This window comes from Petaurus breviceps, unplaced genomic scaffold, assembly GCF_028583685.1.
Source record: "Petaurus breviceps papuanus isolate PSGF00001 unplaced genomic scaffold, PetGlider_PUasm1.0 181, whole genome shotgun sequence".
Lineage (NCBI taxonomy): Eukaryota > Metazoa > Chordata > Mammalia > Diprotodontia > Petauridae > Petaurus > Petaurus breviceps.
In genome coordinates this window covers 11814977-11826203 of record NW_027185784.1, presented here as the reverse complement: position 1 = coordinate 11826203, position 11227 = coordinate 11814977, and the positions used below count along the sequence as shown (strand labels likewise).

Below are 11227 nucleotides of genomic sequence, written 5' to 3'. Positions count from 1 at the left end.
TGTCCAGGACAAGGCTGGACAACATGGTGCTAAGTTCTTTACAATCGCCCCATTTGATCCTAACAACCCTGCTTGGTAGGGTGCTATTGTTGTCCCCATTTTACAGATAAGGAAACTGAGGCAAAAAGGTTAAATGAATTGCCTGGGGTCACACATCAAAGAAGTGTCTGAGACAAGATTTGAACTTTGGTTTTTCTGACTCTAGGGCAGGGGCCGGGAACCTGCAACCCTTCACAGTTCTGTGAAGTTTGGATTCAGTCAAAGGGCTATACTCAAGGACCTAGGGGGCCACATGTGGCCTCGAGGCCCACCCCTGCTATCCATAAAGAGGCAAGACTCCTAGTTTACTCACAGTGGGGATGCAGGGTAGTATGGGTACCTTTCCCCTTGCCCTCCCTGTTTCCCTCTGCAGTGGTCATAAGCATAAGCTCTCCCACCCATTCCAAGGATCTTTCACACAATCAGTCAACAAGCATTTATCATGGGTCTACCATGGTCCAGACACAATATTCTGTTTCCCTGAGATATAAAGATAGACATAACCTCGGGGCCAGGAAGAGTCAGACAGGACTGAAAAACAATTGAACTGCACTTTCAAGGAGCATGGAGAGACATGTGCCTATATAAGAAGATACAGCATAAATGTAAAGAGGAGGGTCAGGAAAAACTTCATGCAAAAGGGAGCTCTTAAAGGAAGTTAGGGTCTGCTTCTGTGAGGCAGTGGCGACGAGGGCCTGGGGTTCTGCCAGTGCAGAGGCTTCCAAGCAGGACCAGACAATTCAGTCTGGCAGGCTATAGGGTCTGCAAAAGTAATCATGAAAGAGTACTGGTCTTGTAATCCACACTAGGGCAGAACTAATTGGTTATGCTGATTAGTAATTGTATGATCTTTATAAGTCACTGAAAAGAGCCTCAATTTCCTCATTTGTAAAATGTTGGCAAAACCTGCCTGGCCTACCTCTAAGGCTAAAGTAATATACCTGGGAAGTACTTTGAATCATAGGGCAACTAGGTGGCACATTGGATAGCACTGGGCCTGGAGTCAGGAAGACAAGTTCAAATCCATCCTCAGACACTAATTAGCTGTGTGACCCTGGGTAAGTCACTTAACCCTATTTGCTTCAGTTTCTTTATTCCTGTATGAACTGGAGAAGGAAAGGGCAAACCACCCCAGTATCTTTGCCAAGAAAACCCCAAAAAGGGGTCACAAAGAGTAGGACATGACTAATAACAACATTGAACCATAAATGTAAGAAATTGGTGTTCCATCTACCCTCTGCCAACCCCAGGTAGTTCTCCCACCCCCAATAATGCAGGAGGAATTGAGTCATAAAGATTATAGAACTCCATGGGGGCAGCTAGGTGGCAAAGTCAATAGAGCACAGGCCCTGGAGTCAGGAGTACCTGACTTCAAATCCAGCCTCAGACACTTAACACTTACTAGCCATGTGACCTTGGGCAAGTAACTTACCCCCTGTTGACCTCCCAAAAGCCAAAAATAAATAAATAAATAAAAGATTACAGGACTCCAAGCATCTGAGTCTATGGGACTTAACTAGAACCTGGAATGAAAATTGCATTAGGAATCTGGTAAATATTCTAACTCCTCTTAGGGATGCAGTTTTCTGAGCGTAGAAACTACTTGTAGTCTCAGCACCATGTCAAGCAGGGAAGATACATATATATAATACACACACACACACACATATATATATATATATATAATATGTACTAAATGCTTATTGCTATCTTTTTTATAAAATCTACATTTCCCATTGTACCCCTCTTTCCCCCCTCTCAGACAGCTGCCCCTTATGTAATCCAGGCATTCCTAAATTGTGGAGAGAAAACAAGTTGTCATGTTATGGAGATTCCTGGTTTCATATCCAATCTTCTATTCCATGTTCTGCTGTATCTAGGGAAATGATCTGTGTGTGTGTTGAAATTCAGAAATTAAAAAAAAATTTAAATAATAAAAAAATAGTTTGTATTATTTCATTTAAGTTTCATGACAACCCTGTGAATATATATAGGGAGTAGTATGTTGAATTTTACAAATGAGGAAACGCTCAGTGCCCAGTGTGGGGCTCGAACCCACCTTCTTCCTACAGCAGATCCAGCACTGTCCTCAGCACCATGATCCCCCCTTAAAACTCTTGGGGGAGCAGTCTCTCCTTTCCCATTGGCTGGTGCCTTTGGTTGGGGATGAGGGAGGAGACAGGAAAAGAGGAAGTGAAGTCTCAGTAACAATCCCCAGACTTCCCATTCTCTGCTTTGCTGGGGCTGGAGGTGGAGGGTTCAGGATTCCATAATTCCATAATCCCCAAGGCAAACTCAACTGAGGTCCCCTGGGATTTTCCCTCCTAAATTCCCCAGACAGTGCCTGCTTCTCACTTTCCTTAGCTGAGGAAGATATGAGTCAGGGCTGGAAGGAAGAGACTGCACCCCCTGCTCCAGGGGGGAAGCTTATGGGGAAAGAAAGCACTGAAGGGAACTGAAAGGGAGAGCAGAAGGAAGGCAGAGCTTGAGGGGCGAGCTGTCAAGGACCATGTGCCAGATTCATTGACTAGGAAGGAGGTGCCCAGGATGCCCCAAGAGGACAGCTGCTGTCATTGCTCATTTTAAGGAGAGCCCTCATTTATGTGTTTGTCCCTTAAGGTTTGTGAAATACCTTACATATGGTAACTCATTAGATCCTCACAACAGCCCTATGAAGTGGGTGCTGTTATTATCCCTGATTTACAGATGTGGAAACTGAGGCTTGTCCAGGATTGCATAACGGTGAAGGATTCAAACTCAGGTTTTCCTGACTCCAAGTCCTGGGCTACCTAGCTGTTGCCTATATAGTAGGGAAAATACCTTGGATTTGGAATGAAAAGACTAAAGTTTGAATCCAAGCTTTGCCATTTAACCTTTTGAACCAGTCACAGAATCACATAATGTTTGGAATTGAAAGGGATCTCAGAAGCCATCTAGGCCAACCCATACAGGAAAAAAAAATCTTTCTGTACCGTACACTTGAGAAATGGTCATGGGGGCAGCTAGGTGGCAACAAAAACTAGCCATGTGACCTTGGGCAAGTCACTTAACCCCAAGTGCCCTACCTTCCCCCTCAAAAAAAAAAAAAAAGAGAAACGGTTATGGAGGCAGCAAGGTGGCACAGTAGACAGAGCACGCACTGGCCCTGGAGGCAGGAGGACCTGAGTTCAAATGCTGCCTCAGACACATACTAGCTGTGTGACCCCAGGCAAGTCATTTAAGCCCAAATGCCTTTTAAAGAAAAGTGGACATGAGACCTTTGCTTAATGTTCTCTAGTGAGGGGGAGCCCCCTTACTCCTGAGACAGCACATTCCCCTTTGGGGTAGTTCTTGTTGTTAGAAAAAATATTTTTTTTCCATTCAGCTAAAAATTGTCTCTCTGCCACTTCCACCTATTTGTTCTCATTCTTCCTGCATCTTCTCTTCTCCAAATTAAGCGTCCCCAGCTCCTGGTTCTCTCCTCTAGGGTCAAGTAGAAATCTAACCCTTCTTCCACAGGAGAGGTCTCCAAATACTTTAAGGCAGCTATGAGGTTTCCCTTAAGTCTTCTCATCTACAAGATAAACATCCCAGGTTCCTTCAAATGATACTTGTATGGCACATTTTCTACTTCCCTTGACATCCTGGTCACCCTCCTCTGGATGCACCACAATTTTCTAATATGTATTAGAAATACATATTCTGATATGTAATTGGAAACCCAGTCTGGAAGGCTCATAATCCATGCTAGGCATGGTCAGAGTTGCAACTAGGGTAGGACAAGTAGAGCTTTGCACCAGGGTGCTGACATATGATGACCTTTCACCTTGGGGAGAAAAACTTAGGTTCTAAGTGAGGTCAATCCACAGAGATGGAACCAGCAAGAACATAGTCACCTTAAGAGACACCATTCATTTTGACTAAGTGCAGCCCTAGGTTAAGGGGCAGTACAGACCCTGGAGGTGAATGGCATACTGGGATAGGGTTCCCTAGCTTTGTTTCTGCTGAGGAGAGGAGCCCATTGAGGACCAGAGTTAAAGGCAGTAGTCAGCTAGTCCAGCCCTCTTATTGCTTATTTGTTTGTTTACCTTTTTTTTTTTTGGAGGGGGGAAGGCAGGGCAATAGGGGTTAAGTGACTTGCCCAAGGTCACATGGCTAGTAAGTGTTAAGTGTCTGAGGCGCATTTGAACTCAGGTCCTCCTGACTGCAGGGCTGGTGCTCTATTCACTGCACCACCTAGCCGCCTCCAACCCTCTTATTTTATAGATAAGGAACTGAGACCTGGAGAGATTGCAAGACCATATACAGAAATTCAGTAGCAAAGCCTGGATTTAAACCCTGGTTGTTTGACTCTAAACCCATCATTCTTTCCAGTGTACTAGCCTTGTCCATCTCCAAAGGATATGTACATCTTTGAAGTTCATTCTCCCTTGGAAGGGATAGTGTTTCAGGGGCCTCTTGGCACGTTCCACCAGGGAAGAGGAGGCACAGCTCTTGGACAGCCCAGAGACAAGTCGTGGGTTGAAAATTGCTTCTTCCAACCATGATTGCTTTCCCATCTTCCCCACATTTCTTCCCCACCCCTCCATCCCCCAAACTAACTGAATTTGTCTGAGGTACTAGAATTCCAGTTTTAGTTCTGGCTGCAGTGGAAACACCACCTCCTTCTGCACTCTGTTTCTATTAACACAACCTAAGACTGAATTAGTTACCTCTCTCAGCTCTTGAGCTGTCCATTAATCCGTCATGTCATTTCTTTTTCTGCTCAACTGTGACATGGGCACATCACCCCTGATCCTGCACTTGTATAGTTTATTTTAAATTCAAATGATCTGGGGTAGCTAGGTGGCACAGTGAATAGACCACCCTCCCTGAAGTCAGGAGGACCTTAGTTCAAATATGACCTCAGACACTTAACACTAGCTGTGTGTCCTTGGGCAAGTCACTTAAACCCAATTGCCTTGCCTTCTCCCTCCAAAAAAAGAAAATGTCAAATGCTCTCCAGAAGAGCTTGGCTACCACAGTTTACAGAGTATGTAGCCTCAGTTCTCATTCTGCCTGCTACGCTTTGCTTTGGAACTGGCTGACTTCACCTGTGGTTCAAGGGTGGTAGGCAGCAAGATAGCTAAGTGGACAGAGAGTTGAACCAGGCCTCTAGTCTAGAAGACCTGATTTCAAATGTGGTTTCAGATACTTACTAGCTATGTGACCATTTAACCTCATTTTCCTCATCTGTAAAATGGGGATAATCAAAGTACATATTTCCTTAGGCTGTTTCAAGGATCTAGTGAGATCATATTTGTAAGATACTTAGCAAATCTTTTTTTAAGCAATCGGGGTTAAGTAACTTGCTCAAGGTTACACAGCCAGTTATTTCTGGGTGTGGTGCTAAGTATCTGAGCCCGGATTTGATCCCCAGGTCATCCCAATGCTGGGGCCAGTGCTCTTACTTGCTGAGCCACCTGGCCATCCCATACTTAGCAAATCTTAAAACTCTGTGTAAATACTAGCTATTATTACCTATTTTTTTCTGTGAGCCCTGGGGCTTCAACCATACATATCATCAGTTAGGTCAAATAGTATCTACCAGTTCTAAATCCCATGATGTCTGGAGCCCATCACCATCATACCAGCTCTTTCCAATACCTAAGTAAGAATGCTGGTTGGTTTCTTGGTTGAGAATTTATTCTATCTATTGAATTTACAATTCAATTCCCATTTCCTCTTTCTGTGGCTTTCACTTTTCCACCTCCTCTATGATGACTATTCAGATGATTCTAGGCAATGAATGACTTTTCAAAAGTCCCAAGTCTTTAGGTTTATAAAAGAAAAAAATATTTTATTCCAAAGGGCTGTTTCTGGCAAAAAAAAGTGACCGAGTCTAAGTAACACTGAGCAAAGACTGATGGTCTATCAAAGGCATTCTTTGGCAGAATTTCTTGTGCTAGAGTTTCTTGCTCTCAGGGCCTCATAGACAGACACCTTCCAAATCTTGCATAGTTGAGTATCTTATCCAGAGGCTCTGTCTTCTATTTAAAGTACCTGGGGCACCCCCACATATACACACATAGAGGCCCCACAATCAGCAACCTCAGTTTTAAGACATGCTGTGGTTCCCCAGCCAATCAAAACCATTGTTTATAAACCTCCAGTGATGTGTTTACTTTTTCTTTAATCAGCTGGAAGAGATGTCAGCTGGCTGTTGGAATAACTTCTAAGTGGCTTGAACCAGATTAAAATGTAATTGGAAAATGTTTAACAAAATAAAATAAAAATACAATACAACAATAATGTCAAATTGTGGTTTTTTGAGTCAGTATGCATCCTAGGGATCCATTGAGTTTGACACCACTGAGCCAGAGGACACAGGTAGTTCAAAGCAAAGACATTTAGTGAAATAACATAGTGAGAAATTTAGCAATAGAATATTACCCCTGTAAACCTAGGGCACACTCTCCCCCAAGCAAAAACATCATCCATAGGAAGAGGGGGTGTACAAAGAGACGATAATAGCAGTAGGAACAACCACCATAGCTAGAATTTCTATAATGCCCGTTCTGTGCCCAGCACCATGCTAAGTTTTTTACATATTGTCTATTATCCCCATTTAGCCAAAGGTTAAGTGACTTGCCCAAGGTCACATGTCTAGTAAATATCTGAGTCTGGATTTGAACTCATTTCTTCCTGACACCAGACCCAGCACTCTAGTCACTCTACTGCCTACTTGTCTTACCACAAAGCACAGATAAGGGGAGCACAAATAGGTAAGATACGTGACCACAATGGAACAACTCATGCCTCCCTCCCACACGGCAGGGCTTGCTGCTCTCACTAAACCTGTTCCTCAGTGGTTATGGCATCTCCCCTAAGTATATTACTTTTTTAGTTCCTCCTACCTGCAGCAATTGCTGAATTCCCAGGTTCTCTTGTTGGTGGGTGCCTACCAGACACGGTAGATTTCCTAGGCATTACTTCCTTCTACCATCTTCTGAGCTCCTTTCTTCAAGGCCTCTGTTTGACCAGCTCAGCTCCAGTCTCCTGGGGCAGAATGGTCAGAACCTCCACCTGATAAGGGCAGCATTCATAACCCCAACTACCAGCTACCAAAAGCCAGGCAGAGATTGTCTCATCTTTTTCTTTACGTCTCGGTCTGGATCAAAGCCTTCTTTTATGTGTAACTATCTGATTTAGGGTTATGTTTTCCCAAGATCTTCTCTGGCTTAGCATACAACTGATTTTTAGCCTCAACACAAAGTTGTTAAAGAAACAAGGTCACTGTTCTTCATTCAACTAGCATACATGCCTGCCCTTATTATCTGTCAACAGCAAAGGCCTTTGCTTTGATTCTCTATTTTGGCTTAAAAAAAAAAACAAATCTCCCTTTATCCGTATACATCTTTAAAACACACTTCAAACATTCCTTTCTCTAAAAGCCTATCCTAAGGAATAGGGGGCATGAGGAGGAGGAGAGGGAAAGTGATAGAGAGCCTTCCATTCATAGCCTTGCTTCTTTTTTCTTCTGTTTCCCTAAATCCATATCATTACCCATTTTGCCATTAGTCACCCTCTACCATCTCCTCGAATCTGATCTCCATCCAGCCTTTACCTTGCTTTGACTTCACACCAATGATGTTGCCAGTGGACAAATCTAATAGTCTCCCCCTTGACCTGTATAGTTCTTGGCACAGTACTCTCTGTCATGGACACGGCTTAATGGTTGGGGACTAACATCCACCTACTCTCCAGACCTTGTCTTTTCCTTCTGTAAATCAATCCAGGAAACATTTATTAAGTACCTGTTATGGGCAATGTACTGTGCTAGGTTCTCCTTGGATTTTGATCTAAATATGTTGTAAAGATCGTGTCATAAAAATTCAGAAGAGAAGCAGATCATATTCCAGTTATTGCTAGGGTATAAATTCTTAACCAAATAAAGAGGCAATTAAAAAAGATAAACTAGGTTATTTTAATGGCAATGAAATTGAAAAGTTCTCGCACAAATAAAGTTAATATGTCTAGGATAAGAAGGGAAGTGTTTGCCTGGGAAAAAAATTCTCTGTATCTGATAAGGCTAATACAGCCATTCTGAAAAGCAACTTGGTAAGTGTTTGATACTCAAAATATATAGTCAGCTAACAGAAATATATAAGACCAAAGACTTTTCCCCAATAGATAAATTGCAAACTATTAATACTCATGAATGCTCCAAATCATCAATAAGAGAAATGCAATTAAAAAATAGCACTGAGGTTTCACCTTATGACTACAAAACAACTGAAGATGAATGTTGCAGAAAGTATAAAGAACTAGCTTGGCTCCAAAGAAAAGATGTAAGACACCCCTCCCTACTATTTTGCAACAGTTAGAGGGCCGAGGATGTGGAACATTGCACATGACATTAGATTTTTTTTCAAACTGTTGATTGATTTTGTTGAAAAATTTTCCTTTTTTAAAAAATATTCTTTATTAAAAGGAATGGTTGTCTAGGAAGGTGGAGGGGGAGAGATCCAGGGGAAATATAGATAATGAAAAAACAAAATATATCAATAAAAATCTACATTTTAATTTAATTTTATTTCTTTAAAGAAGCTGTTGCATTAATCTGGATGAGTGGTGATGAGATCCTGAATTAGGGGTGATGGTTGAATGGGTGGAAAGGAGGGTTCAGATGTGCTAAGTGCTGTGGAAGAATCAATAACAGCAAATAATTGGAGGAGATGCTGAAAGGGAGGAGTTGCTTTGCTAATATACAGATACTTTTTTATTTGATATTTTCTTTTTCCCCCAATTACATGTAAAATAACTTTTAACATTTTTAAAAATAATTTTGAGTTCCAGATTCCCTCCCTCCTTTATTGAGAAGGCAAGCCATTTGATATAGGTTATTATACATGATACACAGATCTTTCATAGTCTTCTTTAGATAAATACAGTGAAGACAGAGCTTCTCATTTTTTCACAAGAACCCAGCTTCCTAATTTCTCAACTTTGTCAACTGTACTGATTTCCTTCTCCATCCACACATGCTTCAGCCACACACACTAACACAGTCACAAGCCGTTGTTATTCAGTCCTTCCACTCCATACAGTCACACATTAGACATTATTTTGGGCGGTGCCATCAACTCCACGATCTGGAATTTAAGTTCTACCCTCTATTCATGAATGACCTTTTACCCTTCTACCTTCTGTGCTCTCTTATTCACACTAAGCCTCACAGGAATTATAGTCCTTGTTCTTTCAATGAGTATTCAGGCTCATTATCTGTATTTCCCTTGGATCTCTCCCACTTCACCTTCCTAGGCAGCTATTCCTTTTAATAAAGAATATTTTCTTAAAGAAGGAAAATTTTTCAGCAAAACCAATCAATATTTTGAAAAAAAAATCTAAAGTTATATGCAATGTTTAGTTTAGTCCTTTTTCTTGGTAGAGATGAAATAATGAAAAAAACCACACACACACACACACACACACACACACACACACACAAAACCCAACAAGCCATACTACCTAGAGAAAGGTGTGAATGCATAGAAGGGAACTGGTCTGTGTCACTGTGCAGTACGTATGATTCCTGTGACATATTACCTTATATTGTTAGCTTCTTAAAACAAGGTACCTGAAACAGGTCTGTCTGGACAGTTTGCAAACACATGGCTGGGGCTCATTTGGGAAAACATTCCATAGCTATAATTTGTTCCTGTTGTGCCATGATGGAAGAAAAAGTTGAAAGAGGATCTGAGGTCATCAATTGATCCTAGAGTTTTATTTATTTAACAAGCATTTATTAAGTGCCCACTGTGTACAGAGTTCTGTGCTAAAAACTGAGGAAGATATAAATTTTAAATAAAATACAGACAGTCTCTATCCTCATGGAATCTATAGGCTAGTAGAAGAAAAAGACACAGATTACTATAGTATACAAGAAAACTGTGTTACACAGGGTTTTTAGAGGGAGAAAATAAAGGGAAAAAAAACACACTTTCTTGCCTCCCTAATCCAGGTGAAAAGTCTTTCCTCTAACTTGACTTCTTCAGACCCACTGAAAGAAAGGTATGAAGCTAGAAAATATTCTCTTACTCAACCTTCCTCCAGAACATCAGCTGGTAGACCCCACTGACTGGCAGGCTCGGGTCCTGACTCTGTTCTGAAAACAGCTAGACCCTTGCCTACCGGTCACACCCACCTTTCACCATGAAAATCTAAATTGTAAACTCTGAGAGCTGATATAATACAGCATTAAGGGCAAATCAGTGATGTGATGAAAGCATTGTTGGAAATCATGTGGCCACCTTATATTTTAAATATGTGTACTATTATAAATCTCCAGGATATCTGTTTGACTGATCCCTTCCTAGTGGGGCAAGTAAGTAATTAACCTGAAGACTCAAGGGGACAGGTAGAGCCAGCAGCCAGGCCCTGAAGGTTCTTCACTGATTTGGACCAGAAGGGATCAGTCATTCCTGCACTAAAAGTGGGTCCAGACTGAAGAGGAATGTGGAGAATTCCTTGGAAGAAATTGAGGCTGGTCCATCTGGTGGAAATTGAGAAAAGGAAGCTGGTATCTGACTAAAGGAATTCAGCCATTAGGAGCCACACAGACCAGTCTCAGGTGCCAAATGGAAGTGAGGGTACTGAGGCTTACCTATGGGACTTAAGTGTCACTAAGAGACAAGCTGGCCATGTCCAGGAGCTAAGGAACATGATAAGACTGTAGGGTTATCATGGCCCTGGAACACTTCAGAGCTGGAAGGGACCTTGGGTTATCTAATCCAACTTCCTCATTCTATAGATAGACAAACTGAGGCCTCAAGAGATAAAGTGACTTATGACACAAGGTTAGACAAGTGGCAAAACCAGCACTTGGCCTCCAGGCCTCTCTGACTCCAAATCCTGTGCGCTTTCCACTGTGGGATGGGCTAACAAGCCCAGATGCTGAGGTGAAGGGTCAGAATAGAACTTTTCAGATCAAATGAAATATTTATAAAGAGCTTATCACAGTGCCTGGCACAGAGTAAACATTTAATAAATGATTAATTTCCTTCTTCTCCCTCCCAAGAAAGGCTAACAGATCTGGATGCTCTCATAAATCTAACAATCTTATTTTGTTTACTTTTCCCCATAATACTCTAGTGAAGGATTTTGTTTTGTTTAATTTTTTTTCCATTCTACCTTGATTTTTTTTCCCATTCTATCTTGATTGAATTAA

The 11227-nt window shown here is 41.7% G+C and overlaps 1 long non-coding RNA gene across 1 annotated transcript in view; it reads left to right on the top strand.

Annotated features, from left to right (window-relative positions):
• Positions 1-11227, top strand: part of LOC138160584 (uncharacterized) — a 29742-nt gene that overhangs the window by 7073 nt on the left and 11442 nt on the right. The window lies entirely within an intron of this gene.